Source organism: Chinchilla lanigera, unplaced genomic scaffold, assembly GCF_000276665.1.
Source record: "Chinchilla lanigera isolate Chin_1 unplaced genomic scaffold, ChiLan1.0 scaffold00015, whole genome shotgun sequence".
Lineage (NCBI taxonomy): Eukaryota > Metazoa > Chordata > Mammalia > Rodentia > Chinchillidae > Chinchilla > Chinchilla lanigera.
The window spans coordinates 8472826-8483704 of NW_004955416.1; the positions used below are offsets into that span (position 1 = coordinate 8472826).

General features: G+C 38.7%; 1 protein-coding gene across 13 annotated transcripts in view; it reads left to right on the plus strand.

Moving 5' to 3' along the window:
* Nucleotides 1–10879, plus strand: part of Mga (MGA, MAX dimerization protein) — a 150136-nt gene that overhangs the window by 56590 nt on the left and 82667 nt on the right. The window lies entirely within an intron of this gene.

Sequence of the window (10879 nt, forward strand, 5' to 3'; positions counted from 1 at the left end):
GGTACTGGGAATCGAACTCAGGACCTTGCATTTGCCAGGCAGGAGCTTGTGCTGCTGAGCTGTATCCCTAGCCTTGATGTTCTATTTTTCTATAATATCATTTGGGCCCAGGATCTCGAATTATAGGCACATGGGATCTTTTATTTATATACATTTAGAATGTTTCTTGGTAATATATATAGATAATTCATGATTAATTGAGGAAAAAAGGTACAGTAAGTAAAATTTACCAAAATGAGGCACAAAATAGATTAAATTGATTAAAGTTTAAATTGCCCAACTAAAACAAGCTGAAGATTATGACATATGAAAATAGCATGATGTAATGTTTCTTAAAAAAAGAAAAACCCAAAAACTCATCTGGTATAATTGAAGTTTTGTACCCTAGGGCAGTATTTCCCTATCTCCCCTACTCCAGCATCAGGAATACCTTATGAATAGTTGGCAGTTCATTTGCAGTTACTTGTAGTGCCCTTTTGTGTCATCCTTGTTTCATGAAGAATAATATTCCCCAGGTTTATCTGTGTTGCTAAAACTGACAGGATTTCCCTCCGTTTTAAAGGCAAGATAGTACTCCATTACAAACACATACACACACACATGCACACAGTATCCCTTACCTGAAGTGCTTGGAACTAGATAGATGCATTGCAGGTTTTGGAGTTTTCTAACTTTTGAATACTTTCCTGTGAGCATCCTTAATGCGAAAAGCTCCAAAGTCTGAAATACTTCAGAATGCAAAAGCTTTTTTGATTTGTTGGAGGTCAGGAGTTTTTGATTTCTGGCCATGGTGATACATACCTGTAATCCTAGCCCGAAGGAGGCCTGGCAGGAAGATTGTGAGTTCAAGGCCAGCCTGGACTACAAAGCAGCACCTTGTCTCCCCACGCCAAAAAAAAGTTTCATATTAGGAACAATCAACTTGTATCATACTCTCTTTATTTATCTTTCGACAGACTTCAGTTTTGGCCATGTTTTGACTTGTAAATAGTGATGTTTATTTTTATTTGAACTTGAGTCATTTTGAATGTTAGACTTCAAGTTTAGAAGTAAATCTCAGTTCACCCTTTTCCTTTGCCTTTCCTTTTCTCGTTTGTGTACCACTAACAGCTACTGTCCACTGAGTTTGGAATCTCCATGCTCTTGAAATCCCTAGCTTTCTTTGGGCTAGTTTGTGCTCTGGTTTTTCAAATGGTTGTTGCAGGATGCATCATGCTACTCAGTGTACAGAATTGTTTTTGTCAGGTGGGAAGGTTTTTTTTTTTGGATGTATACTTTTTACTGTTTTGTTTGTAGTTGCAACTAGTGGATGCCATTTTAGTACCTGATGCTCCAACCACAATTCAATCACATTGATCAACAAAATTTTAAAAAATTTACACAGTTGACCACCAATTACAGCAGGGTGTGCTACATCCCTGGCCCACCAGTTTATATTTTTACACATTATCCAAAAGTGGAAAATTGGCTGGTAGAAAATTTATTATTAAAATTTCTTTGGAAGCCATTATGCGAAGGAGTTCTGTTACCTGGAAGGGTCATGTGCATTTATTATAGGTAGCAACTGATGAGATTATGCAAAAAATGATGGTAATTTTTCAGTAGTATGCTGTTGTATTCATACCTATGATGTTGATCTCTGCTTTCATGTACGATTGATTATTTTTTTTTTTTTTTTTTTTTGAGATGGCATTTTGCTATTTTGCCCAGGCTTATTGTGAACTCCTGCGCTCAAGTGTTCTTCCCACCACAACCTCACAAGTATCTGGGACTACAGGCATGTGCCACCCTTTCAGCATAGATTATTTTCAGAGCTAATAGTAGTACCTTAAATGTTCTCAGCTTCCTTAGTTTTATACCTGGAGCTGGTATTTCAGGACTGACTCCTGAAAATTTTAACCTTAAAACCTGTTCATATCAGCTATGATAATTGTTTAGATTGGATACCTGTACATTACTTTTGCCTTTGTCTATTAAATTATTCTGTTGGTAGACGTTTGGATTATTTCTAGTTTTTATTGTTATGGCTAAAGCTGCAGTGAATATTCTTTTTTTTTGAGACAGGGTCTTGTTGTGTAATTGAGGCTGGCCTCAAACTCACTGTGTAGTCCAGACTGGTCTCCTGGTGATCCTTCTGTCTCAGCCTCCAAAGGTGCTAGGATTACAGGCATGTGCCACCACATCCAGTTTAAAGTGAATATTCTTATGCATGACTTTTGGTGGATACATGCACTAATTTCTTTTGTTTTTTATTTGGAGTAGAATTGCTGGGGTATAGGGTAGCCATAGTTTTAGTAGTTAGTTACCAACTTCTACCAGCAGTGTGTGAGAGTTCCTGTTCCTTCCTCATCTTTGTGGTTTTTTTTTTTTGGTTTTTCTCCGGTACCGGGAACCGGACTCACGACCTTGCGCTTGCCAGGCAGGCGCTTTTTGCCGCTGAGCTAAATTCCCAGCCCTTCCTTCCTCATCTTTGTCAATATATGTAGTAATAGCTTTTTTGTTTGTTTTTTTTTGTTTTCCTGTACTGGGAATCGAACTCGCAGCCTTGTGCTTGCCAGGCAGGTGCTGTGTCGCTGAGCTAAATCCCAGCCCCAGTAATAGCTTTTTTGTTTTGAGCTATTCTGGTATTGTTATTTTGTGATACCTGGGGATTGAACCCAGGGCCTTCATATACTGAGTTATATCCACAAGCCCGTATTTTATTTGTTACTTTGAGGCAGAGTCTCACCAGATTGCTCAGGCTGAGCTCAAACTTGCAGTTCTCTTACCTCAGCCTCCCAGAGTGCTGGAATCATTGGCATGTGCCATGACACCCAGCTTCTTAATTGTCTTTTGATGAAACTAATTCCATTATTGTATGACTGTTTATTTCTTATAAGTTGATTTTTATCTTTGTCCTTTCTATTTTTATGTTTATATTCCTACTTTTTTTTGTTGTTGTTGTTGCTTTGCTTTTTTGAGACAGGGTCTTGTTATTTAGTTCAGACTGGCTTTGAACTCACTGTAGCCCTGACTGGCCTTGAACCCACAGCAGTGCTCCTGCCTTAGCCTCTGGAGTGCTGGGATTACAGGCATGTGCCACCATGGCCAGCTTTCTCCTTTGTTTTATATCATTGTAGAGGGTAGAATTAATTTATGCTTTCTCTTATATGATTTTCTTTAAAACATTCAGGGAAAATATTTAGCACCTTTTAGAATTTCTGTTTTCCTTTGTTTAGTTATTGACCAAGTATGACTGAACACCTAGTTTTAGGTATTTTTTTAGGCCCCACATTTCCTGCATCAGTGGATCTTGTACATATTTGCAAAGTAAGTATTTACAGATTATTCAGCTTTTCTGTGTATTTCATAGTATTCTGATACTTTAACATTTGTTTGGTTGATTGTACACTGTTGTTGGTGTACATCTTTTTTCCCCATGATAGCACATCAGAGGCAAGTGAATGAGATATTAGTATAGAGCAGTGCTGGCAAACCTATGGCATGCATGCTGTAGTTGAAAGCTCTAAAAGTTCATCATCACTGGTGTAGAGTAAATTACTCTGGTTTAATAAGAAAAATAATTCACAAATGCCAAAATTAGACTTTTATGCAGTTTTGCAAAAATTAATTTTCTATCATCTAGAATTCTGCTTTTTTTCCACATGTGCACATTCGAAGTCAGCTATGTTTAAAAGACTGCATCGTATAAGATGGATTTAGTTGGGCTGCTGTTGATAGATCTTGAGATGAAATAATGCTTCAGTAAAATATCTTAGGCATATTTTCTTACACTCTTAGAAATACAAAAATTAGTTCTTAATAGTATAATTGAGTCAGAGGGACACAGATTAATTGCAAAATCATATTCTCAGAGGTTGTAACCATTTAGTCTCCTTCCCCCAGTAAGTGTCTCAACCTACCAAGTTTTGTATTATTTTTGCTTCTATTGTATTCCAAAATACCATCCCCATTGTATAACATCAAACTAGTTTCCCAGTTTGATGTTGTTATTCTTTATTAATCCATGCCCTATACTTAGCAGACAAAATGATCTTTGGAAAATATTAGTCAAATTATGTCACTCTATTTTGAATAGGTATCCTTCAGTGGCTTTTTTTGCACTTAAATGTTATATCTCTTGTACCATACTTTCCAAAGTTTTCTGCACCTTAGCCATATAGATATATTTCCGTGTTAGAGCCTTTCCTTTTCATATTCCGTTTTTATGTTTTAGGTATTCTTTTTTGCTTTATTGAATCTGTGTCTGTCCCTGTCTCTGTTCATCCCTCCCCTCTTCTCTCCTCTTGTCCCCTCCCCTCCACATGAGCACGCTCAGTTCTCGTTATCTTAATTTTTAATCAGTTTGTCTGTTTTTGGTTTTTTAGAATCCTTATAACATATCATTATGACTCTTTGTTTTACTCATTTGCCCTGTCATTTTCCCATTGTAAGGTTCACGAGAGTAAAGATTTTGTTTTACTTGGTACTGATTCGTCAATCCAAGAATGATATTTGAATTTGTATACTTTACTAAAATCTGAATAGTATCAATAAAATAAAACTTGTGGAGTAAATTAAAAATATCTTTTTTTGTTTTTTTGAGACAGGGTCTTGCTGTGTAATTACTATATTGTTGAACTCACTGTGTAGCCCCAGGCTGTCCTCAAACTCACGATGATCCTCCTCCCTCAGCCTTCCAAGTCCTGGGAGAAATACTTTAAAACATTATTTGATTTAAATATCTTGAGTGATTGCGAATAATTATTTGACCTATCATTAATTTAATATATTTTTGTTTAAGGCTGTTAGGCATTTGTGCAGTTTTTAGGGGAAAGTATCTTATCTTTTAGAAATTAGATTTTCTTGTTTTGTTTTTTTTTTGACACAGGGTCTGTATATATTCCAGGATGGCCTTAAACTCACTATGTAGACCGACCTGGCCTCAGACTCTCCTGAGAGCTGGGATTACTGCTGTGGCCCACCACGCCTGTCCTAAGAAATTAGATTTTCTCAGCAGTATGCCTGTATACCACACTCATGAGGCTGAAGCAGGAAAATTTCTAGTTCATAGGCTGGGCTAACGTAGGGTACTTAAGGACAGTCTGTGCTATATAAGAAGACCCTGCCTAAAAATGAAAAACAAGAAATCAGACTTTCTTACTATCAAGAGCTGGTGTTTTTACAGTATGCTAGTTCCAGGATTTTCAGTTCTTTTCTGCTGCTTGAGTTTTCTCTTTTTTATATTTACTAAGAGAGTTTTTCTTAGTATTGCGTCTGTGTCTATCGTGATCTTTTTTCCACAGTTCTTTTATTGCCAAAATTCTTCAACAAGTAGTTTCCACTCATTCTAAATTTTACTTTCCTTTCCCTTTTATTTCCTCCTCTCCCTTCCTCTCTTCCTTCCCCCTTTTGCTCCCCTTCTTCTTTCCCTTCCCTCCCCCTCTTCTCAACAGTTCTCTCCCCTTTTCCTCTACTCCTCTCCCCATTTTGTCCCCTCCCCTTTCTCTTCTTCTCTTTTCTCTTTCTTACTTCTTCTCTTCACTGGCCTGGAACTTGCAGTCCTCTGGCCCCAGTCTCCTGCATCTATAGGTGTGTCCCAGCACACCTGGCTTTGGTTTCTTTAATTTACTTTTGTGCTGGGCATGGTGGTGTACACCTGTAGCCCCAGCACTCAGGAGGTTGAGACAGGAGGATTGTTGTGCGTTTGAGGCCAGCCTGGGCTACAAAGTGAGTTCAAGGCGAGCTTGAACTGCATAGCAAGACTCTGTCTCAAAAAGACAAAAAAAAAAAATTTTTTTTTGGTGTTGCCCATTCTTGTTTTTTATTGCATATTATTCCAAGCAGAGAAACACAATTGATTTTTGTGTGAGGTTTTTTTTTTTTGGTACCAGGAATTGAACTCAGGACCTTGTGCTTGCCAGGTAGGCACTGCACTGCTGAGCCATATCTCTGTCCTGTGTGTCAGTTCTTGTATTCAGCTTCACTGAAATTACTTAATTAACTGAGTATATGTGAATATGTAAACAGGTTTTTGTGTACATGTATTTTTTGGCGTGTGTGAATTCTGAAAAGTTTCTATTTATAAGATTATGCTGTGAATAGAGATTTCTGCTTTCTACTTTGAGTACCCTTTATAGTAGTTCTCTGCTTACCAATAGTTTTGCCTTCTGTGGTTTTAGTTACCGTGGTGAGTCATGTCTGGAAATATTACATGGAAAATTTCAGAATAAAAATTTTGACGGGCAGTGTAGCTCAGTGGTAGAGGGCTTGCCTAGCATGAATGAGGCTTTGGGTTTGATCTCCAGCAAGCCCTCACCCCTTTTAAAATTGCATACTGTTCGTAGTATGATGAAATCTCATACTGTTTTGTCAGGTTTGTGAATTGCTTTGTCCAGCACATCCTAGAGGTGTATGCTACCTGCCTCATTAGTCACGTAGACATTTCAGGTGTCAGGCAGATCTCTAATGTCATATGTACTATGGAGGTAGTATAGTGCTTGTGTTCAGTTAAACTCTACAGTGTCCTATCGCTACTAGCAATATGACTGCCTGTTTCACCTCTCTTCATGTCATCACACAAGCATTGTGTCATCTCACATCATCACAAGAAGAGAGAGTACAGTAGAAGAGGATACTTCTAGGAAAATTTCCATATAACTTCTATTACACTGTTACTATTTTTTTATCTTTTTGAGACAGGGTCTCGCTGTGCAGTTCAGGCTGGCCTTGAGCTCACTTTGTAGCCCACGCTGGTCTTGAACTCACAATGATCCTCCTGCCTCAGCCTCCCGAGTGCTGGGATTACAGGCATGCACCACCATGCCCGGGTACTACACTAAGTTGTTATAAGTGATTTTATTATCAGTATATGTTGCTAATCTTTTTACTACACATAAATTATGAATTCAACTTCACAGTTACATATGTGTAGGAGAAAATATAGTATGTATGTATAAAAGGTTCTGCAGTATCTATACTTTGAGGTCTCTACTGGGCATCTTGGAACTGTCCTTGTGGATGATATGACTGTATTTCTTTTTCTTGCCTAATTGTTCTATTAGAATTTCCATTATTGTGTTGAATAGAAATTATAAGTCGAGCATGCTGGTGCACTCAGATGGCGGCTGAGGCAGGAGGATTGCAGTGAGTTGGAGGCCAGCCTGGACTACACAGGCCAGCTGAACTACGTAGAAAAACCCTATCTCAAAAAAGAAAAAAAAAAAGAAATGTTAAAAATAGGTGTGTCGGGGCTGGGGATTTAGCTCAGTGGCACAGCGCCTGCCTGGCAAGTACAAGGTCGTGAGTTCGATTCCCGGTACCGGAGAAAAAACCAAAAACCAAAAAAAAAAACCAAAAAACAAAAATAGGTGTGTTATGGTTTTAATTTGTATTTACCTAATGATAAGTAAAGCTGAGTGCTTTTAGCCATTTTGGTCACTGGGATGATTGTGTGTGTGACTGTCTTTGTCATTGTTTTCTTCCCTTGGTTTGTTTTTCTATGCTTAAGCCTAAAATGTGTATTTTTCATTAATACAGCTTTATAATGGAAACTGTCTCTGACCCTTTCATAGTTCACCTCTGCTGTATCACCTTTTTCTACAAATACTCTTTGTTGATTCTGAACTCTACTGTGTTTTTATTAGTCTCTAGATTGTATTCAGTTTTATTACTGTGGCAGAATCCTTTCTTCCAGTTTTTCCCTTGTCAGACTTAATTTTTGAAAGGAAGTGTATTATTCTTAGTAATTTGTTTAACCTTTCAGGGGTACAATTACTTTAAAAGTTAAGAAATAGCTGGTTTGGTGGCATATGTCTGATCCTAGCGCCGAGGATTGAGAAGTGGGAGGTTTGCCACATTTAAGGGCTGCCTAGAATACTTGGTGAGACCCTGTCTTGAAATCAAACAGAAAGCCTGATGCAGTGGTGTATGCCTATAACACTAGCACTGAGGGAAGCTGAGGCAGGAAGATCATAACTTTGAGTCCTGCCTGGACAGTTTAGCAAGATAATAAAATGAAAAAGATCTCAAAATGAAAAAGGTTCTGGAGTTGTAGCTCAGTGGCAAAGTACCTGTGGTTCAGTCTATATGATTGGGGAAAAAAGAGGAAAACTATGAAAATAGTGCTACAGTATTCTCCTGCAGGCCACAGGGAATACATTCTAAGATATCCAGTGGATACATAATCCCAAACCCTTTCATTGAGGAGGCTGAGGCAGGAAGATTGCTGAGTTTGTAGCTATGTTGCCAATTGGTGAAACATGCAGGTGGCAGGCTACATTGCTGAGTTTGAGGCCATCCTGGGCTACATAACGGATTTCAAGGTCAACCTGAACTACACTACACAGCAAGACCCTCTCTCAAAAAATAAAACCCCACAGAAACACTCCCTCCATAACTTGAAGCCCAGAATACACACTGAGTTTTTCTTTCTGTGTACATAATTATGATAAAGCACGCTAGCTTTTTTGCTTCTTGCTAGAGTCCACCCCCAACCCCGTCTCTCTTTTTTGAGACAGGATCTTGCTTATATAGTTCAAGCTGGTCGTGAGCTCACTATGTAGCCCAGGCCGCCCTTGAACTGGCAGCAATCCTCCTAGCTCAGCCTCCCGAGTGCTGGGATTACAGGCATGCACCACCATGGCTGGCTTTGTTTTGGTTTTTCCTTTTTTGAGACAGGATTTTGCTATATAGTCCAGCCTGGCGTTGAACTCACCTTGTAGCCCAGGCTGGTCTTGAACTCAGTGATTCTGTTGCCTCAGCCTCCCAAGTTCTGGGATAACAGGCATGTGTCACCATGCCCAACAATAAAGTTTAACTTATAAAAGAGATTAATAGCTAATAAAAATGAAATATTTGTAATAATATGCTATAATAAAAATTATTTAGAATTTTAAAATAATTATTATTCTAGTTTTTTGGAGACAGAGTCTCACTTTGTAGTTTAGGCTGACCTTGAACTCATTATATAGCTCAGGCTGGCCTTGAACTCAGGGTGATGCTTCTACCTCAGCCTTGTGAGTGCTGGGATTACAGGCATGTGCCACCATACTTGGCAGAACTTTAAAATTATTTATGGAATTTTTCATTTAATGTTTTTGGATTTGGTTGACTACTGGGTAACTGAAACTGTGGAAAGAAAACTATAGTTAAGGGGGGGACTGTATTTCTACCATACGCAGTATACTGTAGTTCATTTCTGATGCTAACTCAGAGTTAGTGTTAGACTCCACAGACTTAAGGGCATAATCCCCAACAAGAGAACCCTTACTTTTGACACCAGCTACAACTAGGGACTCCAGGTGCAGTGGTGTACACCTGCCACCTGCATGTTTGACCAGTTGGCTACATAGCTAGAGATTCCTACAATCTTCCTTTAGATTCACTAATTTGCTAGAGTGACAGAACTCAAGAAAGCATTATATGTAGGACTACAGTTTTATTTATAAAATTTTAAAATTAGGACTGGTCAAATGAAGAGACACATAAGATGATGTTTGGGAGGGTGTCATGCACTATTTCTATGCTCTTTCTTAGAAAGAGGGCACAGAGATATGTTCCCTAACCAGGAAATGCCATTGAATGTCAGGGTCCAGAATTTTTGTTGGGGTTTCCTTATGTAAGGGTTATTGATTAAGTCATTGATCATGTGATTGAGCTTAATCTCCAGTTTCTCTCTCCTAAGGGTTGAGGTGGCTTTAATTGCAATCCTTGAATCGCAGTGAAGGTCTTTTTAGTAACCATCCCATCCATTTAGGGGCCTACCATGAGTTATGTTATTAGCATAAACTCCTATGGGAACTAGAGGGCTCAGGAATAAACAAAGACTCTTCTGTCATTCAAGAATTCCAAATATTTTATAGCCTTGTGCCAGGAAGCTTGGACAAAGATTAGACAAATTTTATATTGTACAGTAAGTCCATAAACATAATTTTAAAAGTTTAAAACCACTTTTAAAAAATACTACTTGCTTTACCTTTCTTTTTCTTCGTAGAGCTTAGTTTTTCAACTTTTAGCTGTTTTTTCCTAATATTTTTCTAGTAAAATATTTTTCCAGTAAAATATTTTTCCACCCTCCTCCTCTCTCTCTCCCTCTCTCCCTTCTTCCCTTCCGCAGTCCCCCCCTTCTCCCCTTTTGGTATGCTGAGAGTCAGACCCAAGGCCTTATATATGGTAGACTAACACTCAGTCACTGAGCTATACTTCTAGCCTGCCTACCATTCTCTTTTCTCTTTTCTCCTTTGCTCGCTGCTCTCTCCCTCCTTCCCTTTCCCCCTTCTCTCCCTGGCCCTCTCCCTTCATTCCTGTCCACTCCTCCTCCCTTTCCCTTCTCCCACTTCCCTTCTCTTTTCTTATTTCACTGTTCACTGGATGGTGTACCCAGAGTCTTGTGCATGCTAGGCAAGCTCTCTACCACTGAGCTACATCCACAGCCTGTTGAATGTTTCTTGTAGCTATCAGATTTTGATTTCCAAGAGCTTCTTTATTTTGTTCTGTATTCTCTTTCCAGTGGAATTCTTTTGAATTTAAGCATCTATTTCATGGAAGGCATTATGGTATGGGTTCTGTGTGCCTTGATAGCTATACCTTATCTTTATTATAGCAACTATTAATATTGTCCTCAGTCTCCTGCACTGATATTGAGTATAGGGACTGTGTTATTTTGGTAGTGCTTGTGTTCAGCAAAATGCTTGTCATTAGTCAATAAATGGTGTTCCCCCCTCTCCCCCGTACTGGGAATCGAACTCACGACCTTGCGTTTGCCAGGCAGGCACTATGCTGCTGGGTGCTCAGTAAATGTTGACTTGAATTTTTTAGTTGAACTTAAAAGCTTTCCTAGTGTGTGTCAGGGTGGCTTCTATTGTCATAAATACAGGGTTAGTGGACATTGCTTTTTTTT